Genomic DNA, 18,242 nt, shown 5'->3' with positions numbered 1-18,242 from the left:
TGCAGAGATGATATCTGCCCTCAATTTGTTTGGAAAGAAACAAATGGTTACAATACAGATTTTAAAATGTCTTAATAAATTCAGAATGCAGTGCTTTGCTGCAAGTAGTGCTTACAAGTGCAGTGCTTACAAGTAGAAGACATGGCAAAACCAGTCTGGCTCAACATCCTTGGAGGGGCCTTCGTATATGAGTCTTGAAATAAATTATACTTAGTTTCACAAAAAAGAAAATGTGGAGGAACTTATTCCATGCAGTGGGAGCAACAGTTCAAATACCCAGAAGCTAAACAGAACACAACAGGTTTTGGGAACTGCCACTGCAGCATTTCATGCAGTCTGTGGCATATACTGTAGGGCATAGATTCAGAAGGAATTTTAGACCCAGATGCCTTTGGAGGCTCAACCATTGTAAGATGGCCAAATCACACATATATGTGTGTGTGTGTGTGTGTTTGTGTATGTGTGTACACATATATAATATGTATATTTTATATATATATTTAAGAAGGCATGCCCTGCTAGAAACTATTTTGAAATACTTAAATAGCTAAAAATGATCACAACATTAAGACATATCTGTGAGCCAAATTTAACCACAGGCCGTGAATTTTGCAGTACCTGGTCTAGCTAATAAACATTGTGAAACACTGTGTCAGAATCCTGCCATTGAACCATACGACAATGGACTTCTCTGACCTTCGTGTTCTCACCTGGAGCCACTTTTTAAAACTCTTAAAAAGGATGAAATTACAAAAATATTAAAAATATAAACTGAAGATGCATTATGTCATTGAGGATACAGGGAGCAACCAAAAACAATAATCATGACAATCAAAACTCGCGACACATTTACTTTGTTTTCCATAACATTTTGATGGCATTTATTTTATTTTATCTGATATCATACTATTTTCATGCTGCCATCTCTCCTGCCAGAGTTTAAGACTTGTAGGGCAAAATCTTTGGTATTTTTGATCCAGAGATGTCCCACAGCATTTCACTAATGTTGCACAAATAGTATGTAATTACAAATAATGGTCAAAGTTAATATTAGATTTTAAAAAGAGAAAAATTTAGTTTTTGAAGACAAAGCTGCATGCCTTAATAAATAATCTTAGGAAAACTGAATTTCGGAAAATAATCTTTAAACAAACAAAGCTAAACTATAATAAATAAGAGTAATAAACAAGAAAAGAAATGATAAACAAGAAAGAGCAAAAAATGTTTTATTTTCCTCATGGTCAAATACACTGAAATTGCAAGAAACAATTTTCCTTTAATATAAAAGATGTTGACATTTTCTGCTCCCTGGTTAGGATATACAACAACATGTTCTCTAAATTATATTATCTTTTGCCATTGATATAGTCCAATTTCAATGTAGAAATACAACGGAAATATGGTACTAAGGCACGCCTGTTTTCTGGGTACTTTTAGTTGAGCTTTCTCTGTGCTCCCACAATGCTTTGTTTTTACCATTGTTATAGGATTAGTTGTGTGTAATTGTGGTTAGCTCTTTATATTTTTTTTCTCTGCTATGAGATTAGGAATTCCACTTGGGCAGAAATATTATCTTATTCATTTTTATAACTAAGACTGTGCACAGCACTTGGCATATTGGTAGTGTAACTCGTAGTAATACAAATATGTGTGAAATTTCCATATCAGATTCGATTTTTGATTGTGTTGCTCTGGGGCTTCCAACCTATTACAGGAGCAATAACGCTCATTGTTTCTGGGAGAAAGGCAGACAGTAGATAGAACAATAAAATCATGTCTCAGCTTCGACTGGTAGATTAGATTCTTGTGTCCCAAACAAGACAATAATCTTTAAAGACATTTTGGTCAGACCACAGGAGACGTTTTAAATTCTGCCAATTCTTAGTACATGCCACACTCAAATTCAGCATTTAACTATCAGGCAAAGGTAGAAGATTACAGTCTCAGCCAACATCTAACTGCAACCAAATGAGACTGAGTGAGAACTCTGCTCAGTCCTTCCCATAATCCCTACCAATAAAGCCTGAGAAAAGCAAAACACTTGGGTTTTCTTCACACCAATAATTTGGGTAATTTGTTATGCCTCAAAAGGAACCATAATTAATTATAATTATATACATATAATTAGGATTATAATCTTAGGAAAATTTGGAATATATAATGGGAATTAACCAGTTAATCTTTTATTTAGGAGCTCTTCCAACATGTTTGTTAGTGAAATAATAGTATCATTTTCTGTTCTTGATTTGTTCTAATCTTAAAGTATTGCCTAGTATTTTCTTTCTATTTGAAAACTCCAGTTGGTTTCAATATAGTACTTATGCATAAAGACTTCTGCATTAGTTTTTATTGCTATGCAGAAGTTTGCCATAAATTTAGCTGCTTAAAACAACATGAATTTATTATCTCACCATTTCAGTAGGTTAGGAGTTCTGCTTAGATGCCTGAGTCCTCCATTTAGTGGCTCAGGTGGCAAGAGACAAGATGTTGGCTTGGCTTAGTTCTTGTCTGGAAGTTCCAAGGAAAATCCAGTTCCAAACTCATTTTGGTTGTTGGAAGAATGTAGTTCCTGGTGATTACAGGACTGAGATCTCCTTTTTCTTGCTGGCTGTTGACGAGGGGGCCATTCCTAGCTCCTAGAGGCTGTTTGCCACTCCCCGCACCATGTCACCCTCTCCACAACTTGCTGGTGGCTTCTTCCATGCCAGCAGGAGTATGTCTCTATATCAAAGTTCTTACTCCCCTTGTCTCTGTCCTCTGTACTCAGATTTAAGGGGCTCTTGTGATTAGACTAAGCCCAGTTGGATAACATTCCTTTCTCAAAGTCAAGTATACCACCTGACATAACTGATCATAGCAGTAAAATATTTATACTCTAGGAAATTATGGCAGGTGTGTATGTAAGGGGCCCGAGATCTTGGGGCCATCTTAAAATTACTTACTTTAAGACTATTATGTTCTCAAATTTAAATGACAGTTTGGCTAGGTATAAAATTCTAGATACACAATTATTTTTATTTAATATCTTTAACATATTATTCCATTATCTTTCTACTACTAGTATTGCTGGAATAATTTGATGCAAATCTGATTACGCAGTATGGTTAGTCTGTTCTTGAAGCCTTTAGAATTTATCTTTAACTTTCTGCAATGTCACTCTAATGTGCACAGGTCTGGAGTTTTAGTTGCCTCTCTTGTCTGATATTTCTACTGTTTAGGAACCTTTTCAATTAGTCTCTTATCTTTAACTTTATGGAAATTATTTCAACTATTTCTTCAATTACTTCCTCTTTTCATTTTTTTTCCTCTGGAATTTCTATCTCCTAGATATTCCAATTTCTATTTCTATTCTCCATATCCTTGTACTTAAAAAAACTTTTAAATATATTATTAGCTGGTGCTTTCTTGAAGAATTCCTTGGTTTGATGTTTAATACAGTAATTTCTTTGTCTTTTTTTTAATCTATCTGACTATTTATTCAAATTATTGTGGTCTTTATTTGAAAAAAATTTTTATTGCTTACCTTTCTCGTTTTTTTCTATTTTTAAAAGTAATTTTAATTCTTGTTTCATATTGTTAATTTTTTCCTTTATACCCTTAGTGAAAATTATCAATATTATTATACAATTTTAGTCAATCTATTCCAAGATTTCTTTTTTACACAGCATATGTTGCCCAGTTTGTTTTCTTCCTTTTCATGTAGTTGTACTTGTTAGGTTTCTAGATTTAGCCTGTGAGCTTAGTGTGTGTTTGTGTGTGCGCATGTGTGCACATTTGTGATCTTCTACTTTGGTAATGTAATTGGGTAGTTGCCAGAATTGAGCCCTGGTCTGTGTCAGTCCTGTGGTTTTAAGGAAAAGGTAAGAGGGAAAGCATACCACCTGCACAAAAGAACTGGAAGCCTTCTAGACCTCTCCCACTTGCTGCTACCCCAAAATGAAACTGCCCTTATCAAGGCTTTATTTTTATACCTTTAGAAAGAAACAGAATGGACAAGCAGAATTCTCTTTGTTTATAATTCGCCATCTCTGCATGCTCATAATGGAAGGGTGTAGAGGGGTTCATTCGCTATCTCAATTATTTCTGCACTGGTCTAAACCCATATTTTAAAAAGTTATTATACTTCTTTCATTATCAATAGGCAACCTAAAAATAGAAAACCTATTTCTTTGGTTTGCATTACTACTCCTAAATGAAACTGACTTAGATGGAAGCAATAGTAATTAAACTCATACTCATATTCAAAGGAGTCATGTTAGTCTTCAAAATGCTACAAATTGATCATATTAGTCATTTTTATTTATATCATAACAAATTTTATGAAGATATTAGTAATACTCTTAATATCTTTAGATGAAACCATTATATTGATAGGATGCTGTTACCTATAAGTGACAGAATAACCACCTAGAAATGTCTTAAGCAAAAGGACCTTTATTATGTGACACATATCTGGACATTTAGTACAGGGGAGTGCCAGGTCTGCAGTATAATAATGTAATCGTCTTGATCACTTTGGACCATAACAAAGCACCATAGACTAGGTGCCTTATATACGTAACGTAAATTTATTTCTTACAGTTCTGGAGGCTGGAAATCCAAGATCAGGGAACTATTGAAATAGCATCATTGAGTTCTAGTGAGGATCCTCTTCCAGGTTGTAGACTTCATTGTATTTTCACATGATAGAATGAGAGCTAGCTAGTTCTATGGCTTCTTCTTATAAGAGCATCAATCCCATTCATAGGAGTCTAGTTACTCCCCAAAAGCCCCACCTAAAATACTATCACATTGAAATTAAGCTTTCAACAAGTAAACTTTGTGGGGAGAAAAACATTCATTATGTAACAGTAATCAAGGACTTCAAGTTTTTCATTTTTGTACTTTGCCCTGCTCAGTGATTTGAATTTTAGTCGCAGCCTTGCCTGCCCATACCTACAGGGTGACTGTCGCCACTCAAGGCATCATGTCTCTACATGGCAGCATCCAAAGACAGAAAGATGTAGTTTTTGAACTGCTCGTGTGTGTTTCTTTTTGTCAGGAAAAAAAGCTTTCCAGAATTTCCCTGATTCTTCTGGCAAGGACCAAGTAATATCCCCAAATTCAACGAAAACAACTAAAGCAACTTTCTAAAATTTTCTAGGATATTTACTTTCTGTTGCAGAAAGCAGGCTTTTCCAGCCAAGAAGATGAAGATATGGGACCAGAGTAGGATACAGATGACTTTTGGTTTGGAAACCAGCAGCGTTTGCCAAGCAAAGTATTAGAAAGACAATATAGGCATATAAAGATTATTATCCTCATTTTAGAGGTGAGAAATTAAGACATGCACTTACTGCACTGAAATGCCATGACTATTAAAAATAAAGTACCTTTCAGGCACTGAGCAAAATATTAGGTTAGATAGCTCCCAGTGGGCCTCTCATGGCCATTTATTACTTTAGTGAGACTATGTAGTGATTTGGATCCATCTCTCAGTGTCAGGCTCCTATTAATGGAACACTCAAAACTGATATATTGATTCTGTTACCCTGTTTATCAATGTATAAAGTGTAATATAATTTTCATATGAAATGAAGTCACTGTACTTATAAGACCAGTGCCTTTTTTTCTCAATTAGTAGACTTAAAAGGGGGAAACAAAACTGAATTGGAAAATTGTTTTTCAAGCATAGAATCAACAAAGGAGTCTAGTTGATGAATCAAATGAATAGGATCAACTCAATACTGGGATCAGGTAACTTGAAGCCTGTTAACTAATGCTTCTCCAATTCTGGAGAGTGCTGGGATAGGCACTAACAATGTCTAACTCTCATGCTTCTTTAAAAATTTGGCTCCCAACTCTCACTCACAGGCCTTCAGAGCTACAGACACTTGAACAGTTATTTACAGATGTTTTTCAGTGAGATTAAAGTATTATTTGCAATAAATATTTACTTTAAAATAGTAACTATAATACTTTAGACAAGGTAGTATGGCAAATGCATTCTCAAAGTGTTCATTTAAAGAAAATGAGATGATGTCACCAAGATGATGGAATGAGAAGATAACCTGTTCATAGCCCTCCATAACAAGAATTCTGCACCCATCCATGGTCAAACTTCTCTCTGCTGGAGCCTCAGGATTTAGAAGGGAGTTTATAAAAACCCCAGTTGAGCCCAAGACCTTGGAAGGCCCTTTTGAGAGAGCAGATCCTGAGAGGGCCCAGTCTCATCTCTCGCCGTTCTCACTAGAATCAGGGAACTTTTTCAGCTATGCTGAGATCTGTTGGGAGATGTGTCCCTGTCTAAGTCAATGAAATAAGCACTGCAGCCTCTTTTTTACAATAGATCCCTTGGGGGCCTGGTTTCAACTCCAAACATTCTCACTATAGCAGGGAGGGACACATCCCACCTGTGCATAGACCTGCTGGGAGGCACTCCTGTCTGAGCCACTGGGATAGTCTTCTGGACTTAAGTTTCTCACCAGTACTCTCACATAGCACGAGTATCCTTTTTGGGTCTTCCCTAGGTATGTCCGGGCTGAAAAGCCGTGTCTACCTCAGAGTTCCCATGTGACTTGTGGCAAGCCTGGGATTAGAGCATTTTCTAGTGCTGTGATAACTGCAGTGGTCACAGGATCATGGGACTCAACAGTCAAACTGGAGGGCCTCCAGGGATTGTTATGAGGTGCTATAAACATGTTACCTTCTTTGGCTTTCAGCAAAAAGCCAGGCTGAAAAAAACTAAAATAAATACCTAATCCCTCAGTGCACATATATCATTGCACATCCATAAGCATCAGGAATATTCAGTGAAATATGAGTCACCAAATATGACTTGCCAAAAAATAAGATTGAGAGACCAGTCCTAAAGTGATGGAGACATGTGATCTCTTACACAAAGAATTCAAAATAGTGGTTTTTAAGGAAGTTCAATGAACTTCAAGAAAACAGAGAATTAATTCAGAAATTTATCAGATAAATTTAACAGAAAAATAGAAATAATTTATTAGAAATCAAACAAATCCTGAAGCAGAAAAATAGAATTAATGAAATGAAAAATGCAATAAAGAGCATCAACAGCAGAATTGATGAAACAGAAGAATGAATTAGTGAGATCAAAGACACAATATTTTCAAATGGACACTCAGAGAAGAAAAAAGAAAAAGCAACAAAGAAAGCTTACAGGATATTTGTGGCAACATCAAAAGGGCAAATATTTAGGTTATTACAGTAAAAGAAGAAACTGAAAGACAAAGGGATAAAAAGTTTATTCAAAGAAATAATAACAGAAAACATTTCAAACCTGAAGAAAAATATAAATATTCAGGTAGAGGAAAGTTAGAGGTCACCAATCAGATTCAACCCAAATAAGAATACCTCAAGACATATTATAATAAAACTCTCAAAGTTCAAAGACAAAAGAGCATCCTGAGAGCAGTGAGAGAAAAGTAACAAATACTATCTAAGGGAGATCCCATATGCCTGGCAACAGAATTCTCAGCAAAAACCTTACAGGACAGGAGAGAGTAGGGCAATATTAGAGTGCTGCAGGAAGAAACCTGCCAAACAAGAATACTCTTTCTTGCAAAGCTATCTTTCATAAATGAGGGCAAGATAAAAGTGCTCACAGACAAACAAAAGCTGAGAAATTTTATTGTAACCAGACTCGTCCTACAAGAAATGTTACAGGGAGTTCTACAAATCAAAGAAGAGGACACTACCATGATTGTTACACTAACATTGTAATTGAGGTGTGTAACACACTTATATCTATATTAAGAAGACTAAAAGATAAAACTATTAAAAAATAATAGCTGCAACAATTTGTTAAGAGATCAGAAATATTATAAAAATGCAAATTATGGCATCCAAAATTCAAAATGTGGAATAAGAAAGGTGTTAATACATAAAAAATTTATTTGTTTATCTTTCTCTTTTTTTGTAATATATTTTCATGTCAGTTTTAAATACCTTGCTATAACGAAGTGTTTTTGTATACCTCATGGCTACCACGAAGCAAAAATCTATAATAGACACAGTAAAAACAAAAAGCAACAACTTAAAATAGACTACCAGAGAAAATCACTTAACCACAAAGGACTATGGTAAAAAAGGAAGAAGGAGGAAAGGAGTCACAAAACAACTAAAAAACAAGTAACCAAAATGGCAGTAGTAAGTCTTTACCCATCAATAATATTGTTGAATGCAAATGGGCTACATTCTTTCATTAACAAACAGAGTGGCTGAATAGATTAAAAAGCAAGACCCAACTATATACTGCCTACAAGAAACTTACTTCACCTATAAAAACACACATAAACTAAAAGTGAAAGTATGGGAAAAGATATCTTACACAAATGGAAGCCAAAAATAGCAGGAATACTCATACTTATATCAGTTAATGGGTGCAGGAAATCAACATGGCACATGGATACATATGTAACAAACCTGCACATTGTGCACATGTACCCTAAAACCTAAAGTATAATAAATAAATGAAAAAAAAAAAAAGAAATAGACTGTAAGTCACAAGCTGTAAAAGAAGACACAGAAGGTCATTATATAATAATAACAGAGTCATTTCAGCCAAAGGATATAAGAGTAGTAAATATATAAGCACCCAATACCAAAGCACCCAAATACATAAAGCAAATATGAATAGTTCTAAAAGAAAAGATAGATTACAATAAAGTAACAGTAGAGGACTTTAACACCCACTTTCAGCAATGGACCGATCTATGCATAAAATCAACAAAGAAACATTGAAGTTAAACTATGCTAGACCAACTAGACCTAACATTTACAGACCATTTCATCCAACTGCTGCAGAATACACATTTTTCTAATCAGCATATGAAACATAGTCAAAGGTAAAACATATACTAGGCAACAAAACAAGACTCAACAAATTCAAAAAAGTTGAAATAATATCAGATATCTTTAGTTACCGCAATAGAATAAAACTAGAAATCAATAACAAGAGAAACTTTGAAAACTGTACAAATACATGGGAAATTTAAAAACATGCTCCAAATGGCCAATAGATCAATTAAGAAAGTAAGAAAATAAAATTAAACATTTTGCTCAAACAAATGAATATAGAAACACAACATCTATAGGATACAGCAAAAAGAATACTAAGGGGAAAAATTACAGTAATGAACATCTACATCAAAAAAGACTTCAAGCAAACAACCTAACAATGCACCTCAAAGAACTAGAAAAGCAAGAATAAACCAAACTTAAAATTAATAGAAGGAAAAAATAAAGATTAGAGAAGAAATAATTAAAATTAAGACTAAAAAATTATAAAAGGTCAATGAAACAAAAAGTTGATTTTTTGAAAGGATTAACAAAATTGTTAAAGCTTTAGCTAGACTAACAAAAAAAACAGAGAAAACCCAAATAAATAAATAAAATCAGGGGTGAAAAGGAAACATTACTATAGAATGACACCACAGAAATACAAAGGATCTTTTTAGTATTTATGCTATACCACAACAGATTGTAAAACCTAGAAGAAATGAATTAATTTCTAGGTAAATACAACCTACCAAGATTGAATGATGAAGAAATAGAAAAACTGAACAGAAAAATGGTGAGTACAAGTAATTCAATTTTAAAAATGGGCAAAAGACCTAAATAGACACTACTCAAAATAAGACATACAATGGCCCACAGGTGTATGAGAAAATGCTCAACATCACTAATCATCAGAGAAATTCAAATCAAAACCACAAGATATCATCTTACTATAGTTAAAATGACTAGTATCAGAAAGATAACAAGTTGGCGAGTATGTGGAGAAATAGAAACCTTTGGTATGCTGTTGGTAGAAACATAAGTTAGTACAACCATGATAGAAAACTGTATGGTGGTTCCTCAAAAAATCAAACATAGAACTACCAAAGGATTCAGCAATCCCATAACTGAGTATATATCTAAAGTATGGTCATTTTCACAACATTGATTATACCCACCCATGAGCATTGGATGTGTTTCTATTTGTTTGTATTGTCTCTGATTTCTTTCAGCAGCGTTTTTTAGTTTTCCTTGTAGAGGTTTTCCATGTCCTTGGTTAGGTATATTTCTGAGTATTATAATATTTTTGTGGCCATTGTAAAAGGGATTGAGTTAATTTGATTCTCAGGTTGGTTGCTGTTGGTGTATAGGAGAACTATTGATTTATGTACTTAATTTTGTATCCTGAAACTTTGCTTAATTCATTTACCAGTTCTAGGAGCTTTTTGGATGAGTCTTTAGAGTTTTCTAGGTACACGATCATATCATCAACAAACAGTGACAGTTTGACTTCCTCTTTTCTGATTTGGATGCCCTTTATTGTTTTCTCTTGTCTGATTGCTCTGGCTAGGACTTCCAGTACTATGTTGAACAAAAGTGGTGAGAGTTGGGAATCCTTGTCTTGTTCCAGTTCTCAGAGAGAATGCTTTCAACTTATTTCTGTTCAGTATAATGTTGGCTTGGGTTTGTTTTTAGATGGCTTTTATTACCTTAAGGTATGTTCCTTCTATGCCAATTTTGTTGAGGGTTTTAATCATAAAGGGATGCTGGATTTTGTCAAATTTTTTTTTCCTGCATCTATTGAGACGATCATATGTTTTTTTAATTGTTCATGTGGTGTATCATGTTTATTGACTTATATATGTTAAATCACCCCTGCATCCCTCGTATGAAACCAACTTAATCGTGGTGGGTTATCTTTTTGACATGCTTTTGGATTTGGTTTGCTAGTATTTTGTTGAGGATTTTTGCATCTATGTTCATCAGGGATATTGGTCTGTGGTTTTCTTTTTTTCTTATATTCTTCCATGGTTTTGGTATTAGGGTGATACTGGCTTCCTAGAATTATTTCTTATTTTAGGGAGGATCTTCTATCTTTTGAAATAGTGTCAATAGGATTGGTGCCAATTCTTCTTTGAATATCTGATAGAATTCAGTTGTGAATCTGTCTAGTCTTGTACTTTTTTGTTGGCATTTTTTTTATTACCATTTCCTTCTTGGTGCTTGTTATTGGTCTATTCAGACATTGTGTATCTCCCTGGTTTAATCTAGCAAGGTTGTATATTTCCAGGAACATATCCATCTTCTCTAAGTTTTCTAGTTTATGTGCATAAAGGTGTTTGTAGTAGCCTTGAATGACCTTTAGTATTTCTGTGGCATCTGTTGTAATATCTCTCATTTCGTTTCTAATTGAGCTTATTTGGATCTTCTCTCTACTTTTCTTGGTCCATCTTGGAGAATGTTCCATGTGCTGATGAAGAGAATGTATATTCTGCAGTTTTTGGGTAGAAAGTTCTGTAAATATCTGTTAAGTCCATTTGTTGTAGGGTGTAGTTTAAGTCCATTGTTTCTTTGTTGACTTTCTGTCTTAATGACCTGTCTAGTGCTCTCAGTGGAGTATTAAAGTTCCCCACTATTATTGTGTTGTCATCTATCTCATTTCTTAGGTCTAGTAGTAATTGTTTTATAAATGTGGGAGCTCCAGTGTTAGGTGCATGTATATTTAGAATTGTGATATTTTTCTGTTGGACTAGTCCTTTTGTCATTATGTAATGTTCCTCTTTGTCTTTTTTAATTGCTGTTACTTTAAAGTTTCTTCTTTCTTACATAAGAATAGCTACTCCTGCTCTCTTTTGGTGTCCATTTGCATGGAATATTTTTTTCTACCCCTTTATCTTAAGTTTATGTGAGACCTTATGTGTTAGGTAAGTCTGCAGAAACTTGGTCAGTGAATTCTTATCCATTCTGCCATTCAGCGTCTTTTAGGTGGAGCATTTAGGCCATTTACATTCAATGTTAGCATTGAGATGTGAGGTACTATTCTATTCATCATACTATTTGTTGCCTGAATATCCTGTGTTTTTTCCATTGTTTTATTGTTACACAGGTCCTGTGAGATTCATGCTTGAAGGAGGTTCTATTGTGGTGTATTTCAAAAATTTGTTTCAAAATTTAGAACTCCTTTTATTAATAGCGTTCTTATAGTGCTGGCTTGGTAGTAGTGAATTCTTTCAGCATTTGTTTTTCTGAAAAATACTCTATCTTTCCTTCATTTATGAAGCTTAGTTTCCCTGGATACAAAATTCTTGGCTGATAATCTTTTTTTTTTTAAGGAAGCTAAAAACAAGACCCCAATCCCTTCTATCTTGTAGGGTTTCCCCTGAAAAATCTGTTGTTAATTTGATAGATTTTCCTTTATAGGTTACCTGATGCTTTTGCCTGACAGCTCTTAAAATTCTTTCCTTTATCTTGATTTTAGATGACCTGATGACTACATGCCTAGGCAATGATCTTTTTGTAACGAATTTCCAGGTGTTCTTCGAGCTTTTTGTATTTGGATGTCTAGATCTCTAGCAAGGCTGGGGAACTTTTCCCCAATTATTCCCTCAGATAGGTTTTCCAAACTTTTAGCTTTCTCTTCTTCCTTGGGAATACCAATTATTCTTAGGTATGGACATTTAACATCATCCCAAACTTCTTGGAAGCTTTTTTCATTTTTTTAATTCTTTTTTCCTTGTCTTTGATGGGTTGGGTTAATTCAAAAGCCTTGTCTTTGAGCTCGAAGTTCTTTATTCTGCTTGTTTGCTTCTATTGCTGAGACTTTCCAGTGCATTTTGCATTTCTCTTGTGGCAGTCCAGATCTCACTCACAACAGTTTCAGTACTGACTAAACGGTTAAGTTAAATATTAAAAGTCAGTGCCCTTATACAAAGGCTGGGATGTAACAAAAGTCCACCAAGAATTCTGCCTAGGCCTTTCCTGGGCCTTAAACCACGACAAAATAAAAAAGGAATTCTTAACAGAACCCATTTAGGATTAAACAAGTTGTACTGTGGGTCTGAAGAAACTCCCCAGGCCTCCACAAACAAGTTTATTGGGGATCTAAAGGAACTGTTCAAACCTCTGTGATTTAGCAAGACACAAAATAAGGGTAATCAGCCCAGCATCTGAACAAATTTAAATTAAATAAATTTACTGAGGCTTCAGAGGAAGGTCTTCAGGATTCAGACCTTAGTTATAGATTAGGTTAATCACTTATGTCTTTAGATAAATGCACACTTACATGTAAACGTATAGCTTAGAAGGTGTGTAAGCTCTGGAAAACTTTGTAATTTTAGGTTGGTCTGGTAATAATTTCCAGGCTTTCTCCCTGTAACCGGTTATAAAAATAAAAACTCTCTTCCTCCGCAGTTCATCTGCATCTTGATATTGGGCCACAAGAAAGAGCAGCCAAGCCATCAGTTTGGTCCAGGAACACTATGAGTGTGTCCTTGATTTCCAGAAGTTGTGATTGTTTTTTATTTATGCTCTCTATTTCACTGAAGAGTTCTCCTTTCATATCTTGTATCATGTTGTTTATTTCTTTAAGTTGGACTTCACCTTTCTCTGGTGTCTCCTTGATTAGCTTAATAATCAACCATTTGAATTCTTCTTCTGGCAATTCAGAAATTTCATCTTGGTTTGGATCCATTGTGGTGAGCTGGTATGATCTTTTGGGGGAAGAAGAACCATATTTTGTCATATTACCAGAATTGTTTTTCTGGTTTGTTCTTATTTGGGTAGATTATGTCTGAGGGAAGATCTGGGATTCAAGGGCTGCTGTTTAGATTCTTTTGTCCCATGGGGTGCTCCCTTGATGTATTCTTCTACCCCTTCTCCTAGGACTGGGGCATCCTGAAAGCCAAACTATAGTGATTGTTTTTGCTCTTTTGTGCCTGGCCAACCAGCGGAGCTCCTGGGCACTGGGCTGGTACTGGAGAGTGTCTGCAAAGAGTCCTGTGATGTGATCCATCTTTAGGTCTTGAAGCTGTAGATACCAGCACCTGCTCCAGTGGAGGTGACAGAGGAGTGAAGCAGACTCTGTGAGGGTCCTTGGTTGTGTTTTTGTTTAGTGCACTGGTTTTGTGTTGTTGGCCTTCAGCCAGGAGTTGGTGCTTTCAGAATGCATCAGCTTTATATCAGGTCCTATAGGGAGGATGCAAACTTGTCCTAAGGACACCAGGTTAAGTATTCAGGTTTCTCAGATGTTGGGCCAGGCCATAGAGCTCTCAAGAGATTATGACCTTTGTCTTCAGCTACCAGGATGGGTAGAGAAAGACCATCAGTTGGGGCAGGGATAAGCATTTTTGAGCTCAGCCTCTCCTTGGGCAAGGCTTGCTGTGGCTACTGTGGGGAATGGAGGTGTAGTTCCCAGTTTAATGCAGTTACATTCCCAGGAGGATTATGGCTGCCTCTGCTGAGTCATACAGGTCGCCAGTGAAGTGGGAGAAAGCTGGCAGTCACAGGCCTTACTCTATTCCCACATAGCCTGCAGTCCTAAAGGCTGGTCTCGCTTTCACCATGCCCCCTTCCCCCAATAACACTGAGTCTATTTCCAAGCACCCAGTGACCAGGGCTTAGAACCTGCCCCAGACCACGAGACTCCCCATTAAGAAAGCAAGTAGACTCACAATTTTTCAGCATCTCAGGAAGCTTGCAGAGGTGATCCAGTTCCTTCAAAGGGCCTGTGGATTCTTTCGGCTTTCCTGGTATGTTCCTGCAGTAGTTACTGGGGCAAAAGTTCATGATGTGAGTCTCCACATGCTGCTCTATCCATCTGAGTTGGAGCTGCAAGCTAGTCCTGCTTCCTATCTGCCATCTTACCTAGAAGAGAAGATTTTGAATGTTCGGACTATAAAGAAATAATAAATGCTTGAGGTGATGGATATGCTCATTATTCCCAATGTGATCATTACACAATGTTTACATGTATTGAAACATCACATTGTACCCCATAAGTATGTACAAATATCATGAGTCAATTAAGATAAAAGAAAGAAGGAAAGAAAGAAAAAAAAGACAGAAGAAAGAAAGAAAGAAAGAGAAAGAAAGAGAGAAAGAAAGAAGAAAGAAAGAAATAAAGAAGAAAGAAATAAAGAAAAGAAAGAAAGAGAAAGAAGAAAGAAAAGAGAGAGAATTGGTGGATCACAATATAGACGCATGGATAACTTTAGAAAACAGCTGACAAATTGATTCCCAAAGTGGGTGTCTTTTCTATTCTCTTACCAGTGATATACAATGTTTCCAGTAATCTACATTCTCATCAAGACTTGACATGGTCAGTCTTTTTTTATTTGTTCGTTTTATTACCTTACTGCATTGGCTAAAATAATCTATTCAATATTGAATAAAAGTGAGTTCTTTTGCCTTGTTCCAGAAATGATGATTATACTGTTCAATATGTCACCATTAAGCACAATTCTAGCTATATGTTATTTTCTTTGTAAAACTGAGAAAGTTCTCTTCTATTACTAGTTTGTTGAGAGTTTGTTAATCAAACTTGAATTTTATTAAATGCTTTTTCTGCACTTATTGAGATAAACATTTAGCTTTTCCCCTTTATTCAGTTAATGTGATAGTGAATTATATTGATTAGTTTTTGTATGTTAAGGCAAACACACAATTTTTTAGATAATCACTTCCCAATAAAACCCATGAAGTATTGTCCTTGCACTTACTACCTACTAAAAAGGTATAAAGCAGTGTACAAACTACTTTAATTGGCATTAGAAAGAATGAAATAGGTATATTTTATAATTTCCCCAATTAGATTTTTAATTCCTTGATGTAATAATGAAAAAAATACTTGAACTGCAGATTTGTAGTAATACATTGTCATGGCTGTGCTAATTTTCGGTTGTTTTATTTTGGACAAGTCAATGAATGTCTTTACATTTATTTTTATTAATCTGTAAGTTGAGGGAAGTAAAGGCATGAATTCCAAATTCTCACATAGTTCATGATTATTGTGATGTTTGTAATCCTTAAATTCTACAATAAATTAAACTGAGATTTTTGTGTATTAAACAACAATAACAATAACTTGTTTCCTGTGAATTTATGAAATACAGCTGCTCTTTCCCAAGTGATCCTGACAGTACTTCTGTGTGGTATTATTAGAATTATGTATTAGACATTTCTGCTTAATGAATTTTCATTGGCATATCTGAAATTATGTGAAGATGAATGTCTCGTTTATATTTCAATTTGATGCCTCTAATTAATTTTTACTCTATATTGATACATATATTTGTTGAATGTTTAATTTGTTGGCAGAAATTGCTAAAACATCTGGAGTCACATTAAAAACTGGATCCCGAAGTACTTGGGACATCATATCAAATCAATTTAAATACTTTTTGGAGAAAGTCTGTCTCTTTATTTAATAGATAATGTCCTTGATTTTGTATTTGAAGTCTTTATAAAGTGATAATTGGGAACACATATTCCAGCCAAACAGCTGGGGCAAAATTCCTTTCTTTGCTATTTATTAGCCGTCTGACCTTAGGGATGTTGCTCTACTTCCCTTTATTTTTCTTTAAGATGAGGATAACACCACCTCATTTTCTAGGAGTGTTTTTGAGATTTAGATGACATGGGAGAGGCTTTACCTGGTGTATTACTCAGGGTCTTTGAGGGAAACTAAACTAGTATATTACACATTTATTTATTATGAGAATTGGCTCATACAATTATAGAGGCTGAAAGGTCCCACAGTCTGTTATCTGCATGCTAGAAAATGAGGGAATTTGGTGGTGTAATTTAATCATAGTTCAAAGGTCTAAGAACCTCAGAGGTGGTGGGACAACAATGATGTATGTCCCTAACCATGCCCAGAGACCTGAGAACAAGGACCATTAATGTCTGAGGGCAGAAAAAGATGGATGTCCTCATTCTCCACATGCTTGTTCTACTTGGGCCCTCGATGGACTGGATGATGTCCACCCACATAGATAGGGGCAGATCTTCATTAATAAGTCTACTGCTTCAAATGCTAATTTCTTCTGAAAAGACCTTCTCAGACACCCAGAAATAGTGTTTAACCACCTATCTGAGTATCCCTTAGCCCAGTCTAGTCGACACATAAAATTAAACATCACACATGGTTTTGAGCAAAAGAGTGAAATGATAAGATACATGTTCTTGAAATATCTCTCCAGCTTCTACATTGACAGCAGACTATTGAGGGTCAAGAATAGAAGCCAGAAGACCTGTTAAGAAGCTATTGAAGTAATCCAGGTGAGAAATGTTGATGACCTGAATCAGGAGAGCAGTAGAGGTGTTAAGAAATTGTGGATCCTGATTATGTTTTTAAGCTAAATGCAAGATTTGCTGAGAAAAATAGAAGAATCAAGAATAAATCCAAGTTTCTTTTGACTGGATAGCTGGAAGGATGGTTTTACTGTTAAATGAGATAGTGAATGGAGCAGGTTTGAGATAAGGCCAAGAAAAGGAGTTCAGTCTGAACATGTTGAGTTTCAGATGACTATTGGACATCATGGTGGAAATGTTAAGTACTTAGATATGATATGAAGCTCAGAAGAGGAACTTGTGCTAGAGATATGAATTTACGGGTCATTAACATAGAGGTTGTATATAAAGCCAGAAGAGTCACTGATAGTGGAAGAGACCAAGGACTGACTAACCTGCAGCACTTCAAATGTAAAAGTGCAGAAAAGAAGCGTAACTAAGAAAAGAGATTGAGAAGGAATGACCTGTGATTCAGGAAAAAAAAAAAAAATTAAAGATGTGTTGAGCTAGAATCAAGAATAGAAAATGTTCCCAGGAGAGGGGAGAGAACTACGTGTCAGATCCTACTGAAAGCTCCAATAAAAAGGAAACTAATTGATCATTCGGTTTAATGATGTGGAGGTCACTGGCAACTGAGTTCATTTTGGTTCCCATAGCAGCAGATCCTAAACAAGAATTTGAGAGGAAGGAGCTTGTTTGAGAGGTGTAGGAACAGCAATAGTAGATTCAAAAAATGATATAAGGAAGGCAGCCCATAAGTGTATGTCATTAAGCCATAGTTGACAACTGGAGCTTATTCCTACAAGACTAAGAAATGGCATAAAACACAATTCAGAATTGTTCCACACAAAGAGCAAGGGAGTGGTGGTATTTTATATTGACAAATTTAGTTGACACTGCTGGGGAAGGGTGTGGGCGGTGTTAATTCCGTGATATTTACAGCTCTTTCCTTGCATGAATGTGACTTTCTGAGAATCTGGAAAGAGCTCTCAGGCAGTGATACTGATCCTCATAGTTTTCAAGTTGAGCTGGAGCACAGTGGAATGGTTAAGATCTGAAGGGAATTAGTGGGGCACTACCACAACAAGAACGCTCTTGCTGGAATGGTGACTATGGGGAAAGTCAGACTGGAGTGTGCTTGAGAGTGGCAAGAGAGGAATCAAAAACAC

The 18,242-nt window shown here is 35.5% G+C and overlaps 1 protein-coding gene across 4 annotated transcripts in view; it reads right to left on the bottom strand.

The window, feature by feature from the left end:
• IL15 (interleukin 15) overlaps positions 1 to 18,242 on the bottom strand; it is a 376,963-nt gene that overhangs the window by 119,897 nt on the left and 238,824 nt on the right. For all 4 annotated transcript variants that reach the window (XM_063637646.1, XM_055275991.2, XM_055275989.2 and 1 more), the window contains one exon: positions 14,454 to 14,646. The gene's annotated coding sequence lies outside the window, so the exon portion shown is untranslated. The remainder of the gene's footprint in view (positions 1 to 14,453; positions 14,647 to 18,242) is intronic.

This window comes from Symphalangus syndactylus, chromosome 4, assembly GCF_028878055.3.
Source record: "Symphalangus syndactylus isolate Jambi chromosome 4, NHGRI_mSymSyn1-v2.1_pri, whole genome shotgun sequence".
NCBI classification, from domain to species: Eukaryota; Metazoa; Chordata; class Mammalia; order Primates; family Hylobatidae; genus Symphalangus; species Symphalangus syndactylus.
This window is presented reverse-complemented; position numbering and strand designations above follow the sequence as displayed.